The 19,707-nt window shown below is 41.0% G+C and overlaps 1 protein-coding gene across 4 annotated transcripts in view; it reads right to left on the reverse strand.

Annotated features, from left to right (window-relative positions):
* ADD3 (adducin 3) overlaps positions 1–19,707 on the reverse strand; it is a 174,901-nt gene that overhangs the window by 149,335 nt on the left and 5,859 nt on the right. For 2 of the 4 annotated variants that reach the window (XM_067537209.1, XM_067537216.1), the window contains exon 1: positions 12,646–12,777. The exons of 1 other annotated variant lie outside the window; for it this stretch is intronic. The gene's annotated coding sequence lies outside the window, so the exon portion shown is untranslated. Of the gene's footprint in view, positions 1–12,645; positions 12,778–19,707 lie in introns of those variants that run through there. One more of the 4 variants, XM_067537210.1, reaches the window with a different exon arrangement.

The following is a 19,707-nucleotide window of genomic DNA, read 5'->3' on the forward strand; positions in this document are numbered from 1 at the left end:
TAAGAGGCACAGGGAGAAAAGTTTTGAAATTAAATTTGAAGCGAGATGGAGAGTTGATAAGGCTGATAGACAGCAGAAGACTGTTCCAGACAGCATGAGTTGCAGAGGAGAAGGCTCTGGCACCAAAAGTGGTGATGTTATTGGGGGACACACATAAAAGCGAGGTGGTTAAGTACACAAAAATGTGCATTATATGTGAATATTCTCATCATAGCACAGGCTATCTAATTAAAATGGCAATGCAGCCTTCACTATAATCCCATTTTCAAAATTCTAGTTTGGTGCTGAAATTGTCTGTGGTTTCTCTCAAATTTTTGTTTTTTGAAAGTTTGAGCAATATCCACCAGCCATTTTGAGCAGTGGAAAATATATACTCATGTTTTTTAAAAGTTAGACTTTTTTCACAAAGGAAACAAAAATGGCTGATCTTAAAGGCCTCATTCGTGCAAACACCAACAAGTTCCCACTGTAATAAATGGGACAGCTCACATGTGTAAAATTACACATATGCAAAACTGTAGGAAGAAGGACCAAAACTTGTAATTTCATATGTGGCTAATTCTCAGTGAGATGCTCAGATATTGCATTAATGGGTCATAGAAGTACTTACAATGTATATATAGAGAGATTTGAAATATATTTAAAATAACTTTATATATTTAATAATTAATATAAAACAATTATATATTTTAAAGTTACAAGCAATTAAAATCCATTTTTGGCATGGACAGTAAATAAAAATAGAACTTGACTGCTGCTTTATACAGTTTTAAAGTGGTAATGTTTTTTGCATATTCATAGAGTAATGCAGTGTGAGAATTGTGCAACACAATATCACTGCATCTTACATATTTATTTCCTCGCTTTTTTATTTTGTCTTTAAAAAAATAAAAAGAAATCAATTGCAATTGTTACTAAAATATTAAAATTCCAACTTTGACCATGAAAATGTTGAGAACTGTGTAAGTTCAATCATGGTTATGAGCGTAAAGGTGGTCTTGTGATTAAAGCAGAAGACTGGTAGTAGTGTGGAGGTATTTGCTTGGGTTTTTACTGTAGGGTGAAATTGCATCTCCCATGCATAGGATATTTCTGCAGTTACATTAGTTTGGGGGAAAAATTAGGGATGACCAATACTCATTATTCAGGACATAGGCTGATTATAAGCAGTATTTCACAGTTAGTTATATTATGAAGGTTTTGCTCCTTCCTTATAAGGATTTGTCATTGGCCACCATAGATTAGCTAAATACGAACTGTTCTAGTTTGACAAGTTTCATGTCCTTTGGATAATGCAGTAAATAGAGATCTTTTATACCTATCTCTGTCCAGTTGGAGGCTAGTAGGGATGTATTATGCCAGGAAAAATAATTGTTTAGGCTTTGTGTGGGAAATGCAACAGCTTGCTCTAGAATAGAAGGAACTGGTAATAGATTCTTCCAGCCAGAATTGTTCTTCTTTGCGGTTCAGATTATCTCAGAGTTCAAAAAGCTTGACAACTGAAACAAATCAAAACCGTTGTAGACTGAGATAGCAACACATCATCACAGAAACAAGTAATAAATAATCAGAAATAAATACAGCTATGTGACTTCCTTGGGAGTTAACTCCCATTTCTCCTTTTTTTGCTGTCAGTGACATTCTTTCCTGGCACATTTTCTGTATTCAGCAAAATGCATTTAAAAAAATCCAAGAGGCAATTACAGCATTCACCCTTCTTAGGTATAATCTGCCACTTTATGTGGTGCAGGAACCCTTTCCCACTGTACAAGGCCATGTGTCTAATCAGTGGACAGAGCTGAGCTATTCATTAGAAACTTGGCCAAGCCACATACATTTGTTTCTCTGCTTTATGCCAAGCCAGTCTGGAGAAAGCTCCAGGAAAGGAGGAGGGAGTGGCATGCAGCTCATGTTGAGTTCTTCATTCCCCACGGAGAGATAATCAGAGCATTACTCAGAGATTCATCCAAAAAAAAAAATTTAGCACTTTAATGACCTACATGAATTTTTTTAAGGAGTTACTTCAGCAAAGAGCTGGATAATTCCTCACACAGCTGTGGTTTAGGAGGCAGCTCAGGGGACATTCTTGCAAAATTACTTTAGTTCTATTCAAAAGAAATTACCATCAAGTTTCCTGGGTGTCTTTCCACCCCCCACCCCCAATCAAGGGTATTGTGTCCTCAATCCATCTCTTCTGTCTGGTCTCTTTTGAAGTCATTACAGCTTCATCAGCCATATGGCAAACGGCCAGACAGTAATGGTGCTGTGTGTTTTCCCTGTACAAATGACCTCAAAAGCTCCCCAAGCATGATCCCTCTCCTGACACCATCATTACTAATGGTCACATATAGGCGGGAGATGTGAGAGGTGTCTCTTGGGTGAAGCCTGAGCTTATACAAACCACTGCATGTTCTTTTAGCCAAATCAGAATTAAGTTTCTTGGATGCTGAGTATTAGACACTCAAGCACCAACAATAGCTGTAGATGAGATGCTTACCCCCCATCCCTCATCAGTGCTTGGTGAGAAGTATACAACCACTATTCTGCAATGTGGGATCCTGCCAGAGTGATCTATGCTTTTGTCACCTCAAGACTGGATTGTTGTAATGCATTATAGATGGGCTACCTGTGGAGACCACTCAGAAATCACAGTTAGTGCAGCATTTGGTAGATCACTTATTAAATGAAGTTTCACACTGAGAGCATATTACATCACTGCACCGGTTTCCAACAGATTCCGGGTGGAATTCATGGTGCTGGGTTAAATTTATAAAAACTCTACATGACTTGAGACTTGGTTACTTGAGGAATTGCCTTTCTCACCAGCTTACATTACCATAGCTGAGATCTATGGAATCTCCTTTATCTGGAGTCTCCTTGGTTTAAAAGAGAGAGAGCTGCTAGCAGGATGTTTCTGGTGAAGGCCCTTTGGAATTTGCTTCTCAAGTTTTCCCTTGCCCCTCTCTTGCAGAGCCTAGATTTCTTCCTGGGCTTTTGGGGAAATGTAGGTGTGGTGAAGATAAGTAAAGGTGCTCAGATACTATGGCAATGGGGGCTGTGTAAGTATCATAGAGAACTGATTTACTTGTTCCCAAATCAAGTCATAAGTGTTTCCTGTCAAACTTTAGTATAACAGACCACAAATGTGCATATCATTACATTCACATTTCCTCCAAACCACAGACCCCTTTCTATGGATAAAAAGGACAAGAACGATGCTCCCTTACCCCACTGGAGTCTCTCAATCACATTTTACAAATGTGAAATAGCTATTCAGTATTCTCTTCAACCAAAGACATAGCATGCTGCCTCTACAGTGCTTCCAATGCATCCCGTCTTTTAGGATCCAATTTACACTGGTGTAAATGAGGAGCAATCCTCTGGAAGTCAAAGAGAATTACACTGGTGTAACATCAGTATGAGCTGAATCAAAAACAGGACCCGAGGGAGTGAAATACAAAGATTGAAAATAATTTTTTTTCTTTTAAATCAAGCCTGTGTCTTTTTCAAAGCAATACCACTAGTTCACAGCACTGGCCCAGAAAAATAGTAACTCATATCATATAAAAAAACATAGTTCTCATTTCCTCTTTGTCCCTTCAGGGCAGGAAAGAACATCCTGTTGTTCTAATAATGTGAGCAAAATACTAGTTATTTTTGGCAAAAAAAAAAATTCATTTTTAAAGCACAGTTTTTAAAGACAAGTCTAATCCAGGATTCAGATTATTCAATAAATGTATTAGGAGCACAGTACTTCTTTTTGCATCCAGAAATCCATATTTGTGAACTCAGCACACGTAAACTCAGTCAAAAGTTCATAGCAGTTCAACAGTAAACAATTTTAGCAGTTATCTGTGAAAGAGAGCTATGAGTCTGAGCAAAGGCCACGCCTGTAATTAGGGTGTGCCATATCTAGTACTGTACCTGGGAGGAGGGTGCCCGTGGGAAGTCTATCACAACTGCTTTTGCATGTAGGCTGAGGTAGAAGAGCACAAAAGTACTGGTGCAAAAGGTCATGGGCAGGGCAGTGGAATGTATGTTGATTCGGTCACTCTGTGAGCAGGTTCACAGCAGCATGCTTGTATCCAAGTGTGCTGTAAATTAATCCTGCCTTCTGTAGAAACTCAACATAGAAGACAGCTGAAATCAGCATCTGCCCTCTACAGCGGTAAGGTTTGCTAACTCTGGATATATCAGGGACCTGCAGGTTACACCTCACTGCACAAACTTTGCTGAGTTTAGAGCATAAATTTAAGCACAAGGCCCTATGGGTAAGCTAATTCTTATTATCTTTGATGTATCACTTGAAGGTAATGTGCAGAGATAAAAATCAGCACTGATATAGATTGGTTTTTGGTCACTGATGAAAAACACAGTAAGTACATGCCAAATAATTAAAAACAAAAATAGATGTATTGCCTAAAATGAAAAGTTGTGCTTCTTTTTTGTCATTAATACAATGTATCGCAGTTTTGCCCAAAGAGAAATAATTCTTGACCTTAGATTCTCATATATAACTCAGCTGACACTCCTAGAGTCCATTTGAAGAAAGTAAAATTCAAGCCCATGTTTTTAGCATGATTTCTATTGACAAGAGTAAACAATTTTTAGAGATATTAAATTGTTTGGAGGCTAACAAACTTCTAAGGTACCGCAGAAGGAGCTACAGCTTCCCTTTAAAAATCTACTAATCACAGCCAAAGATCTTTAGCTCATCACAGTTTCAAGGGCCCTATATCTCCAAACATACTTTGGAGGGGTTTTCTGAGTATGTGCCTGCCAGTGTCAGGGGTCAGTTCCTTCTCAGCTAGTTAGAGTTCAATCCTATACCACTGAAGTCAGATTTGCCATTAAAATTCTCTGAGGTGCAGGATCAGACCAATAGTCTTATTAGGGGCCGACCACTCTGGCTGCAACACAGCAAGCATGTGGGCTTAATTTAATATAGCTCCTGACATTAGGAGTCACTGAGCACATACTCAGATAATCATCCAAAGTCATTGTCAAGAAGTCAATGTCAGGACAGTAGGCGCTTGTTTGCAGCAACTCTTTGTAAGAGCAACCGCTGCCCGCTTATGAGCAACATTTCTCCTGGGAACACTTTTCCTATCCTGAATTGTCCACTCAATAACAGCAACACAGTCGCCAACATTTGTGACATTGTGCCGTCACATCCAGGAGTGGAGATGGGTGGGGGGCATGTAGGGGTGTTGCCCCCACCAAACTGCATCTTTCCACTCTCCTCCCGACCTTCGCCCTTCAGCACAGCTCCAGGTCAGGGGAACAGCAGAGGCACAGCTGGACAGTTTCCTCCTCCTTTCTTCAGCATCTGGTCTGCAAGCAGTGGAGAGGGTTTGCTATTTGGCAGTGGGGTATATTCCCCCCCCCCTTCTGGTGCACTGAGCTGTCCCCTCCTTCTCGTTTGCTGGTGGTGAGGTATGGGTGTGCTATTTTGCAGTGGGGGAGTTGGGCGACTCCCCTCCCCAGGGCATTTCCCTGTCCCCTTCCGTCTCCACTGTCCATGTTAGGTGCCACCCCTCCTCCATTGCAGGCTGTGCACGGTGCCTCCCCGGCCCTCCATCCCTCGCCAGGGTGGTGCATGAAACTGCCAGTATCCTCAGCCTGTCCCTGGCAGCCAGGCTTGCTCAGCCATTTTGCAAACTGGGGGCTCCTCTGCCAAATCCAGAGTTCTTCTGTTGTCCCCCCAAACTTGGGGTCCCCACACCCACAACCCTCCCCACAACATGGCTCCCCTACCACTTCCAAAACACTGTTAACGCTTCATGCATCTTTGGTCAGAAAACACTCCCCGTAACAGCAACAGCCGCTTAGTAGCAACACAACAAAAGGGCACCGATCTATTGCTCCTAACAAGCGTGTACTGTACTCGCGTACTTGCACTTAACTTTTTTGCTGGGTTAGAGCCAGAGTGTTCAGCATTTTGCAGGACTGAGCCCAGAGTGAATAACTTTTCAAGGATGCTGAGATCTCTTTGAGTGACGTCTTCGTTTTGTTCTCAGGCAGGAGGAAGAGGAGAGCCGTGTGGCCACAAAGAGGCGATTTAAGGGGCTAGGAGAGGGAAACTCCAACAGAGCAGCTCAGAGATTAAGGTGTGTGTGTTTGTGCATGCACGCAGTGGGGGAGTTAAAATACTTTGTCCTGCTTTGTCCAACGAGTCCAGGTAATTTTTCAAAATGTGTTTTAACCACGCTTACACTTAGTCCTTTTCCCCCCACAGGGGTAGAACTGTGGTCCTAATCCAGCACCAAAGCTGCTGTAATTCAAATCATCTGCACAGCTCCCATTTGGAGGAGACACACAGATCCACCCACCAGACATAACTAAGTAGAATAAATAAGACATGGGTGAGGGGGAAAAAATTAAATACCTTCTATAACAATAATGACAGTTTGATACTGATTAATTTATATGCTACAGAACACATCATTTGACAAAAGTTTTAAAAGGCATACTTTCTGTTGGGGGGGGGACCAGAAAATGTGCAGTGAAAATCAGCATTGAATTTTGCTGGAAAATCCAGAATTTCCTGATGTTTATCTAAAGAAGAGAGGTGAAGAAATAGTATATATCGGCATAGTTCCACTGATTTCCGTGGCGCTACATTGATTGACATCAGCTAAGCATCTGGCCAGTTTTGCAACCTATCTGGAAAGATGTTAAAGTCGTGGATTAAAGTAGAAAACGTGTATGTATTTACTGTTGATTTGATGCATGATAAAGGTCTGGCTAGTGGATACTTAGCAGGTTTCATAAGAAGCTTGTCTTTGATCATCTCTGCGGGGTGAAATCTTGGCCCCACTAAAGTTAATAGCAAAACTCCCAGTCATTTCAACATAGTCAGGATTTCACCTTCAGTTTCCACACCCTTGAATGGACTGACATGAACATATGCAACATGTCACATAAATCCATAAGTATTGTGTGTATATATTTATATATACACCATTTTCTGTTTGTTTGTTTATTTTACAGAGATTTTTTTATCATGAATGCTTGTTTCTCCCAAGAGGTGATGACCCTATTTTTCTCAGAAGGAAAGTGAATTCTATTGTGGCTTTGTTGCATGTATCCACAGGATTATCAATCAACCAGTTAGAGCTTGTCTGTTTGCGTACTCTTGTTTAAATTGGTTCTCATTCCTTCTACACTTGCACTTATCAATACTTAAACCTGGATTCAAAGTTACTTAAGCATGTGCCTAATTTAAAGGCTGTGAGTAGTCCCAATGGGATTTCAGTACCTTGCTGAACTGGGACCTGGGTTTACATCCCAGTGCCAAAACTGTGAAGTAGGGTGACACCAAATGGTACTGTACAAGACTGCAGTTTAAGCTGCCACTCCTTAGAACAGAAATTACATAGCATAGTGAAGAGATGTTAGTCTTCAGTAGCTACACAAATACAGCTTAGAACCTAAAAGAATGTACAGCAGGACACAAATGTGCAGTGACATAAGAAACATGCAGTGAGTTTTCAGTAGGGAAGGGAAAATTGGGGGAAGTTTGGATCTTTGCAGCTGGTCCCATATCTATAATGAGCCAAACTAGAACCCCGGATCCAAACTCCTTCCTGAAATTTCAAAAGGGCTAGATCTGAATCCAGTTCCAGACTTCGCAGCTCAGCTGCATCTTTACACTCTAGGGATTTCGCACACTTGTGGTGTAAGGAGGGGTCACATGAATGGGAAGTTCTGGTTGGTTTCCTCCCCCTTTACACATCAGAATAGTGTAAAGGGGACAAGGTGCATCCCGGAAAAGGGGTCCTTAGTTTGCTGGGAATTTTTGAATACCTGACTGATATTCTTATCTGGAACTGGTCTTTCCAGCCGCACCTGGTGTTTGAAGAAGCACTGCTGCTGCTCACAACAAACATTTTTTTTCAGTGTAGAAAAACTGCTTAGTCTCTCTCAGCTGCACTTCTCTCTGTACTAAGTTACAAGGTTCAAAGAGATTGTCCAGGTGCAGCTTGGATTGGGTGCTATAAATTAATATTGCTATGGTAGAATAATGGAAGAGGGGAGAATTTCATCCCTATACTGCAAAGATAGTGCAATGTGACTAGGAAGGGACTGCATTCCCCGCCCCCCCCAGGAAATTCTCTGTGTGTAACAGGGCCCTTGATCCCATCAGGCACAGAGCCAGGTCTAGTGGTTCTACTCTATCTCTGTGTTCATCTTCAGTGGACATTCTAAGGGAGGGGAGGACAGGTTGAAGGAGGGAGAGGAGAGGAGATAGGGGAAAGGAGGAAGCCTGGCTGGGGAGATCCTGTGTCCTAGTAATTCTGTACCCCTGCAGTGTCCCATAGGAACCATTGGCACAGGGGCACAAGTTAGGGCAACCCCCAAGGCTGCCTTTTTTCCCTGTGGGAACTGCCCTCTTTCCCTTCACCAGCACAGGGATGAATTTGTTTCATGGTCTGCAGCCTATGGACATGATTCTCCTCTACTTTCACCAATGCAACTCCTTTGACATTTTAATAGAGCTACTCCTGATCTACACCCATGTGAATGGAGAATCAGGACCTATGTACACAAAGATGGCAGCAGTGATTCTTCCTATTTCAGTACATGGACAATTTGTTCACTTCACCTATGACATTGTTATCAGTGATTCAAACCATGTTAGAAAAAGTATTTCCATGCTATGGAACCAGTTGTCTAGCAAACAAATCCAGCCTCAGATATGATGCCCACTTTGGTGCTCTCTCTCAAATTTTCAATGGTACTAGAACTGAAAAACTGGAATAGGTGTGGGAAACTTGGATTGTATTTCTATCTCTGCCACAGACTTCCTATCTGACCAGAGGCAAGTCATTTAGATAAAATATTTCCACTGATTTTGGGTGCACACCCCGAGACTTCTATGTGATGATTTTCAGAGGTATTGAGCAACTGATGCCACCACTGATTTAATTTAAAGAAAAAAACTTTCAGCAGTACTGATGCTATTGTCTATGAAACGTCTAGTACTCCTGCGTCCCTTTATCCTGCACTAGATGTGGATGTTATGGTTGATTTGTCATTGATTTTTCTAGCTTTTAAAGCTTTTCCTAGTCAGTCCCAATAACTGTATTCTCATAGCTGTTTTTTCTTTGTATGTAACTTTCATTTGAGTCAGTCAAAGGGGTTCCGTTGACACAGGACTGAAGAATTACTATATGTGCCATGATGTGTCAGAGAAAATAGCTTAATAGTTGATGTCTTGGTCCCTAACAAGTCTTTGCTAATATGTTAACAAGTCTTGCCAAGACCTAGTAATTCCCCTCTAACCATTTGCTGCATTCCACAGAGGTCATAAGAAAAGACTGGTAAGGGGGACCTTATGGAGCAAATAAAATGTGACTCCACTGCTGCATAGAAGCACTTTGGACTTGTTAAACTTTCAAACACATGATAAAATAGATGTCCAAATTTTGGTGCATTGGGCATTCAATGCATTTATCTTTCAAAATGTCTCTAATCAGAAGAGGAAAATATTTTTTAAAATTGTAAGACAATTTTGCTAATTGAAAAATAGCCTCCATGACTAATTGGACAAACATTTTTGTAGAAAAGGGTCTTATGTTGTCACTATAATGTTCCTTTTACTATCATCACAGCCTGAGGGTATTTAAATGTGAGGAAAAAAAGAGCATCAAAATTAAACTCTCAGAAAAAATAATAAATATAAATGCTAACTAAATTTCCCATCTTTCAACTATAATACTATTCATCTAAGGGACTGCCCAAACTAGGATGAATTTTTAAAACAATGATTGATAACATGTTTTAATTAACACGTTTTAGAATTCTCGTGTAGACAGGGTGATTGTATTTAAACAGATGTTCCCTGCTCAAGGTGAACCTTTTTAAAATGCACCTTTTATGCTAGAGTGATCAGGCCTTCAGGGTGGGATGTTCAAAAGCACTCAGATTTGGCGAACTCTGCTTACATTGAAGTCAATGGGAGTTTTACCATCAACTTCAGTGTAAGCAGAGACTTAAGTCAATGCTTGCTGAGTGTGTTTGAATATCTTACCTCTATAAAGTAAACATTTCCCGTGATACTTTAAAGCCTTCTTCTGGAGAAATGAATAAGGGATACTATAAGAGACACACCAAGATAGCAATTCAGCAGAGGCTAAAAAATATAGTTTCATTTCTGCTTTAATAATCAAATAAAGTGTTAATACAGGGTCTCTAAAACTTCTTTATAGGGTGGACCACATCCTAATAAAGGCATTCTCTTGAACCACCTTCACTCCCATTTATAATCTCATAACATTCTTATGGCAACTACAGCCATCACTTACATGGAAATGTAATAGTAGGAAAGAACAGAATGTGGCCAGGTCTACACTTAACTGGAAATTCGGCAGCAGTTGACGGGAGTTACGCAAGCTTGCGTAACTCCTGTCAACTTCATAACTCCTCTTCTTTGTGGCATCTTCACTGTGCTGCACTGATGGGAAATGCGTTCCTGTCGACGCAGCGCTACGCCACTTGAGGGGGTGGTTTTATTGCTTCAACTTCCGGATCGATTGAGCGGGTCTTCACTGACTGCTCAATTGATCTGGATAGATCAATCTGACAGCGGCGAATTTGCCACCGTCAGTGAAGACATACCCTATGTTGTTAGTTTCCCTTAATGCAAGGAATGACATTCTGATAAGTAAGCTGGAGAAATACGGGCTTAGTGGAACCACCAGTAAGTGGATACATAATTGGTTAAACCACCGCAAACAAGAGAGTAACTATTGATGTCAGATTGGAGAGAGGTGTCAAGTGGGGTTCCACAGAGATCTGTTCTGGGCCTGGTGTTGTTTAACATCTTTATTCATGATTTGGATGTAGAAATAGAGAGCATACTGCTCAAGATTGCAGATGACACAAAGCTAGGAGGGGGTTGCCAATACTTTGGAGGATAGAGCTAAAATTCAGAGGGTATCCAATTTTGGTCACCAATGTATAGAAAGGATATGGAGAAAATGGCTTGTAAGGTGAGTGATAAAGATGTTAAAAGGGATGGAATGCAAGCCATCCTATATGCCAGCCTATATGCTATATGAGCAAAGGCTGAAGGAACTGGTATTTTAGATTGGAAAAGAGGAGATTAAAGGGGGATATGACAGTGATCTTCAAAAACTTAAAAGGCTTCCATAAAAAAGATGGAGAAAAGTTCTTCTCTCTTGCCACAGAGAGCAGGACAAGAGGCAATGAGTTCAATCTACAGCATAGCAGATTTAGATTAAATCTCAGGAAAAACATCCTAACTCTAAGAACAGTAGGGCAGTGGAACAGACTGCCTTGTGAGGTTGTGGAAACTCTTTGACTGGACGTTTTCAAAAGGAGGCTGGATAGCCATCTGTCTTGGATGGTTTAGACACACAAATCCTGCATCTTGGCAGGGGGTTAGACTGGATGACACTTGCGGTCCCTTCTAACCCTACGATTCTAAATTAATAGCTGGAAATAGAGGCGAGCCAGTAGTATGTGATCAGTCAGCTGTTTGCAGTTCACCAGCAAATGCTTCATGGACCATGGTTTAGGAACCTGTGGTTCATAGATAAGGTTTCCATATTTAAATATGAGTGATAGCTTTATGCAGTCCTCTTTAGAATGAACAACTGGAGATGGACCTCTGCCAGCTAAGTTCATGATCTTACATAAAAACCTCCATCACAACTGACAAGCTTCTTCCCATTTCCTGGTTTCTCCAGCCAATTTTTAAAATGCACAAAATGCTTGTAAACTTGACAAGTTACCCACAATGCACAGCAAAATCCAGGAAAACAAATACCAAGTGGGACAAATGCTGTCCTCAGGTACACAACATCCCCTTATAATTTCAATGCAAGGTGCACACATGAATCTGGTCAGAATTTAGCTGAAATGTTTCTTGAGCAAAAAATTACCTAGTGTCACTTTGTCCCATTGAGATTCCATGAAAATCTGCGATACATGGAATGTAAGTAAGAGCCAAAACAAATGACTTTGATGTCACTCATATGAGTTACATTATGCTATACACCACAAATTTAAAAAATAAACCATCATGCTAGACGGAGAACACTCTGTATTTCGGGTATTTCTGATACACCTATATCTTGGTATTTTAGCACTAGGTTTTATATATTAAAGTCTCAAACCAGTAGATGGGATTAATTTATGTTGTTTCTGAGTTGTTGTCTATAGTTTATCTACTTTGACTGAGGCAGAGCTCTTTTCTCCTACTCTATACTAAACATCGTCAACACTTAATGAATTATAATGAGGATCTGACCAGCTTTCAAGCATTAACATTTTCTAGCTGACATTTTGCCATTAAGGTAAACAGACTGGAAATTAACTTGGAATTGAAAGTTAACGAAACTATTCCATGGAGTGTACTACAGCAGCTAAAACTACCCCATGTCATGGGAGAACTATATTAAGGATACAATTTTTTCCTGTTTTAAAAATACCATGAGACAAATCCTAAAGCACTTAGTTACAACTCTCATTCAAATCCAGGAAAGAAAGAATAAAAATTGAGCAAGGATATCAAAATTTGCACCCTCACAGTCTACATTGCGAGTTTTCATAAGTACGACTGACAGGAACATTATAAACAGTAACATTTCCTTTAAAACAAATGTTTCTCTTTACCTGTTTCTTGTCATTAACCCACTTTTTTTTCGTTGGGTTTTTCCCCCCATCTCTGTGTCCCCCTTTTTCCTTGTTCTACTGCTACTCTCTTTAGGTGACTGGGTTTTTTTTAAGAGTTGCCTTTTAATCAGCTAGATCCTGCTGGCATGGGCTGTCAGTGGTATTCACTTCACTAGACTCTAGCCTTATGTTGCATTGCCGTGGCAACAAGATTTAGCAGCAAGTCACCAGCCTTGAACTTGTCAGAGTCTGTAACAATGTGCGCCCAGCATGAATTACTCTCCAGCACATCAGATTGCCATGACAACTACTCACAATAAAACTCATCTCCCTGCTTTAAATTCAGCAACTTTTACTGTTTGTTTCCTAGATGATCTGGGTCTGTAGTATATGAATCCCAGGGTTTTTTTTTAAATGATATCAGCTTCAAATAATTAAATGATCAAAGAAATGGGAAGGAGCTAGATGGGCAATTTAGGTCATGAATTCAATGAATAGTAAAGCAGTGCTAAGCATAACAATGGGAGTGCCAGTGCTGCAGGTGCTGAGGAAGGGGGCAAACAAACAAAAGCCTAAGTGTCTGTGTGTACAATATACAGCACAGAGCTTAATTTGATAGCACAGAGTGTTCATGCATCCTCATTTACATTCCCCAGAGCCATCTAAATTTTGGGCTCCATTCTGCAAGATGCTGAGCCTCTTCTGAGGATGCTTTGTCTCTCATAAGATGAGGCTCTTTGTGGCTGTGCTCTGATTTCTCCACTGCCCTCCTCTGGACACAGAATGAAATATCTCATTTGACCAGATCAGTCAGTCCTATGAGTGCCCTGTGAAGGAGAATGAATTGCTCAGAAAGAGGCACTTTATCGCTGTGTTTGACAGTCTGTATCCCTTTTATAAGACTATGATAACTCTTGTACAAAGTATGCCCTGTGAGGTATCATTTGAAAACTCATAATTCGCTGATCATTATTGTCCTGGTAAAATATGTTTGGCAGCATGGCATGTAAAGTTATAAAATTCTACTGCATGACATTACTGAGACATGTTCCAAGTTTAGAAAAGCAGCCACAAACCAGTTCCTTGGAGACAAAAAGCAAATTGACTCAGCCGGATGTCAATGAAATAAAATGGATCATCATCTGATTAAATGTCCAAACTTTGGCATGAAAAAGAGTGTGAGCAAGAAATTTACATCTTGGCAAAGAAACAACTGGCAGTTCCCATCCTCACAGACTTTTGGTCTCCTTGACCTCAGCTGGAGATGATTCTCAAAGAAGAAGAAAATGTACAAGTATGGGGAACAGACACCCCAAGTTACTCCTCCTCTCTCTCTACCCCTGGCATCCACAATATCTGAAGAACAAAGGAAACAGGTTTGACTGGGGAGGGATCCTGGCTGAAAGAGAGACTTTTGCTTTGAATTCACTTAGTTTGTTAAGTTAGCTATTGGTTGCATTTTACTTGTTATTTACTTGTAACCAATTCTGACTTTTATGCCTCATTACTTGTAGTCCCTTAAAATCTATCTTTCTATAGTTAATAAGCTTGTTTATTGTTTTATCTAAACGAGAGTGCTTGGATTGAAGTGTTTGGGAAACTCCATTTGGGATAACAGGGTTTGTGCATATCATTTTCTATTAATGGAATGACGGACTTTATATGAGTTTGCACTGTGCAGAGTAGAGCTGGGCAGTAGAAGAAGCACATTTCTGGGGGAAAGTCTGGAACTGGGAAGTTGCTGGTGTTGCTCTGCAGTGTAAGTCAAGGGTGGTTGGCTGTAGCACTCTTGCAGTATAACTGCGAGTAATTTATATGCTGGAGGCTGTGTGTGAGCAGACTAGGAGTGGTGGCTCTCGCAGCAGAGCAGTGTAAAAGGTACCTTGGGTTGGAAAATTGAGGAAACACAGCTATTCATTGATCCAGATTGCACCTTGGTTAATGTCACACTGTATCTTCGCTAGCCTCTTTTCTGTGAAATTTCACATTCTCACTAACCTCATGCAGCTCCACCAGTGGTAGCAATGGAGGGAGCTCTAGTGCAGATAGAGATCCTGGTGGCTGTTGGTGTTTTAAGCTCTGTGTTGTGTAACCCTGTTCAGAGCAGGTGCATGATACAAATGTCAGTGGCCCTCATTGCCTTCTCTACACTAGTTCTGCTATCAATTGATGCTAATGTCAATGGGGCTGAACCACTGGTAGCGAATCTTAAGAAAAAAATCCTGCTGTAAAGAAGTTGTATGTGGCCACCTGATCTGAGCCATAGAAGTCTACTGGATTCCCTGTAAATCCTGACTGTTTTTAATAAAGGAATTGAAACATCCCAAAATCAGTTAAAAGTAGATCTGGATGAACTATTTTCAGCAAACAATTTATTAGTCCTAGTAGCCTTTTTTCTGTTTGTTTGACCGTAGAGAGATGATTTCTGTTGTCCAAAATTCCTCGGCACATCTGAGCCATAGGCCACTTACAAATTGTTCCCTGTTAATGTTGCTCCGATGATTGAACATTTGCATTTCAAAATTCATACTGTTTTGGCTGGACACCAAGATCACAAAGTTTTTGTTCCCTGTCTGGAAGAATCTACTGTTTAAAGAAAGCAGGTCTCTGGTGCTAACAGTTGTGATTACAAATTGGAGAATTGCTTTCCATGAATGCTCTGCAATTCTCACTTAGAATTCCGAGTCTGAAAACATCCCTGGAGAGGCTGAAGGTGGAAAGGTGAAATTTGGCCCTTCCAATGTAGATTTAGCCAACCAGCAATATCCTTGGCCCCAGTTATGGTTGCTTTGTGCTGTTCAAGTGGTGCAAGGCACCCACATAATACTGAATTAACTGGAGTGGCTGGTGGAGGATTGCTGCTGTGTTGGTGCATTCCCAGATGACATAAAGCTTCTATGCCACTTCCCTCTGTGACCCCTGTGTAGGAGACATGTCCAGGCAAAAGGAGGCATGGCCAGTCGTCTACCCTTAGCTGCTGGGATGGCCCCTTCGGGCAATGGATGTAAGTTAGAGCAACTTTAGAGCTGGTCTAACTTATGGTGGTACAGGCCCAGTCCTTAGGATCATGGGGATATAAAGTTGGCCTAAAGCCACCTTTGCCTCTAACCCCAAGCTACACCAAACATTGCTTTGACACACCTCAGAAATGAAGCCAAGATCTTTCAAGAAGTTCATTGATTGTTCAGATGAGCAGCTTTATAATTTGCAACATAGGCATTTTAGCAAGTAAGGCTTTAAGGATACTAACGTACTGTAGAGAACATTACATTTGTACTACATTAGAAATTGGGAGGGATTCCCAGAAACTTGTATAATCTGTCCATTATATGGCCTTCCTGTAGTTTCATTCACTCTGATGTTATAAAGTACTTATCCTTTTACTGCCTTTCACAATGGATAACTGATGCAATCTCGGTGCCACTCTACATTTTCCATAACAATGGCCACCTTTCTTCAAAGGAGCATAATTCACAACCAAAGGGTCAAACAGTGGAAATGTTTGTTTAAAAATAAAAAGCCAGACGTAAAACAGGATATGGTATATTTCAAGTGCAGCTCCCACATGCAAACAGGAACAGGAAAGAAGCAGCAGTTTTTCCTTCTCTCTGAGTCAAGCGCTCAGCTCCCCACATCAGGGGACACTATTGACAATAGGATAATTAAATGAAGATTTGTAAGGAAGCATAAAGGTCTAGAAAACATGACCTGTGAGGCAAGACTAAAAGAAACTAATTGTTTAGTCCGGAGAAGAGAAGGCTGAGAGGGGACATGATAACAGCTTTCAAGTACATAAAAGGTTGTTACAAGGAGGAGGGAGAAAAATTGTTCTTCTTAATGTCTGAGGACAGGACAAGAAGCAATGGGCTTAAACTGCAGCAGGGGATATTTAGGTTGGACATTAGGAAAAACTTCCTAACTGTCAGGGTGGTTAATCACTGGAATAAATTGCCTAGGGAGGTTGTGGAATCTCCACCATTTGAGATTTTTAAGAGCAGGTTACACAAACACCTGTAAGGGATGGTCTAGATATTACTTAGTCCTGCCTTGAGTACACAGGACTGAACTAGATGACCTCGTGAGGTCCCTTCCAGCCCTATGATTCTACGATTCTATATTCATCCAAACAAATGCTGCACACAAGCGGACGTCTATTAGTTTACATGGATTTTAATTCCTACATTATATGGAGCTTACTGGTTTTCTAAAATTATTTCTCAACCAAGGAAAATAGTCACTGTTGGGATTAATCTTTACAGTTTTCAAATATGATAATACTTAGCCTGGGATCTTTTCATCTTTAAACTGTTTTACAATTATCAGTGATTAATTATTTGTAGTACAGTATAGAACCAAGAGGACCCAAATGAGACTGGGATCCCATTGTGCTAGACACTGTACACCCACATAGTTAGAAACATTCCCTGGCCGGAAGAGCTTACACACTAAACAGGCAAGATAAACAAAGGGTGGGAGAAGGAACAGAGGTACAGAAAAGCAAATGGAGTTACCTAGGGTCAGACAGCATGTCAGTGCCTGAGTTACGTCTTGATCTCAGGTCCCCTGATTTGCAGTCCAGTGCTCCATCCACTACCCACACTGGTTCCACAATTATTATTATTATTTAACCCTCACAGAGCCTTTGTGAATCAAGCCATTAAATATTACTGTCCCTATTTGATGATGAGGTTACTTGTCTTAACCAAGGCTGGAGCAGGAGTCAATGTCAGAATGAGGCTTAGGAGTTCTTGACTTCCATCACTGTAAACATACTATTTTCTCACTTTGTCTAATTAGTTGTCATATATTTCATTAATTTTTTATTATTGTACTTTGGTGATGTCAAAGGACCAAAGTCAGGGATCAGGGCCCCATTGTGCTAGGCATCGTACACACCTAACAGATCGACAGTCTTTGCCGCAAAGAGTTTACAGTCTAAGTATTTGCGTTAAGCCAAGGTTTGAAATATCTCACTGCATTAATTTTGGTCTCATAGGGCATTCAAAATCCGTCACTGGCCAGGTGTTAGGACCTGATCTGAGTCTTTTTGAGTGAACAGAAAGACCCCCGCCTCCATTGGCTTGAATGGATCTGACCCTTAGTCTGCCAACATTTGAGGCTGCTAAATTCTGTTTTTAAAAATGACCTCAAACAAATGATGTGAAATGATTTCTCGTTACTGTCCTAACAGCTCAAACACAACAGGAAAAGAATGAGAACAGGGCTGCAGCTAAAGGGAAGGGGCAGCACCAACAACGTACCATGCTTGCTGGTGCTCTTGCAGCATCATTTGACGTGTCTGGACTAAACACTCATTTTATTGAACTACAAATAGCCAACCAGTCAACCGGACGATGAAACACCAACGCTACAACATATCTGAGACAGACATCATAAAACCTTTGGTCGGGGGATATGTTTCCTTCCGAAAAAGAAAAAAAAAAATGGATAAAACTTTGTTTTAGTTTAGATTTTTGGTTGCCACATTTTTCTTTGTTTTAAGAAAAAAAGCTTATTTTAGGCCCCAATCCTGCAATCAGAATTTATTATGATGATGTTTATGATGGTGGCAACCAAATACTCCAATGAAGGATCAGGGCCGCATTGTGCCAGGCACTCTACATACATCTAATAAAGAGATGGTCCCTGCCTCCAAAGAGACTGCAATCTAAGTATACGACAAGAGACAACAGGTGGATTCAGCAAACAGATGGCAGTGCACACGGTAACAGGAAGATGATTATGATTTACATTATATAAGCAGTGATCACAGCTCTGGGGCTGCAAGAGTCTGCCTGTGTAGATACAAGTACAGGACTGGGGCCAAATTTTGTAGTCACTTAGGGGTTTATTCTGTACTGAATACCCTTGTCCCACTCCTATTTTTCTATGTGCACTTGGAACTTTTCCTGATGGTATGCAACACTGTAATTTCATCTTCAAAAGAAGTTTCATAGTCTCAAAGCTCAGTTCGCACATGTTGAAACTGTTGAGAATTGAGGGCTTAGATTTCTATTATCCTGCAATGTTGGTTTTGGTTCTAATATTTATCCATCCATTTCCCAGTCCTAAGCTTATTTGTTTTCTTTGGCCATCCCCTCCAGTCTAAGACTGCCCCAAACCAGCACATTGCCACCTGGCTCTCCTTACAGCTTATTTTGCACAACGGGGACCTAGCTGGAAATATGATCCAGGACAAGATGGTCATAGGGCCAGATTTTTTCCCCATGAGGCTTCACTCATATGAATAATACAGTTGTGTGTGTGTATATATGTCTGTAGTGTGTGTGTGCGTGCGTGTTTTACAATAAACCTCTGTTTAAAATAATGAGATTCATTCAAAATTCTGCACAGAATTAAGTCAAGTTATTTTGACAAATTTAGGCCCATGTCATCTTTACTGGGGTGAGCAGTCCTTATTCACACAGTCCTGTGACTTCAATGGGATTACACATGTGACTAAGGACTATACATGTGAGCAAGGTTTGCAGACTCTACCCTTATTTTCTGAAGTTAAATCAAATGATCAGTAATGTGAAAAGAGGCCTGGTGCAGTGGATAGGACACTAGACTGTCTCTCAGGAGATCTGGTTTTATTCTCATCTCTGCCACTGAATGTGTGTGATCTTGGGCAAATCACTCCACCTCTGTCTGACCTTGGCTATGTCTAGACTGCCGGTGGGGCACAGGTGCAGGATCGATTTTGCGGGTTCAATTAAGCGGCAGTAAAGACTCGCTCAATCGAACTCGGACGTCGACTTGGTAAATCCACCCTGGCAAGTAGCGTAGCACTGCATCGACGGGGGGGCATTTCCCAACCGCGCAGCGCAGTGGAGACGCCGCGGTAAGTTGATATTAGGAAGTCGACGGGAGATATGCAAGGTACTGTACGTAGCTTGTGTCTGTCCTGTCGACTGCCGCCGAAGTCCACGGCCAGTGCAGACCAGGCCCTCGTTTCCTTTCCCCTGTTTTTTCTGGACTTGTCTATATAAGGCCTGATCCAAAACCCACTGAATCCAATGGGAGTCTTTCCATTGACTTCTGTGGGTTTTGGATTAGACC

Source organism: Emydura macquarii, unplaced genomic scaffold (genome assembly GCF_026122565.2).
Source record: "Emydura macquarii macquarii isolate MOO-44397 ecotype Brisbane River unplaced genomic scaffold, CSIRO-AGI_Emac_v2 contig_3692, whole genome shotgun sequence".
Lineage (NCBI taxonomy): Eukaryota > Metazoa > Chordata > Testudines > Chelidae > Emydura > Emydura macquarii.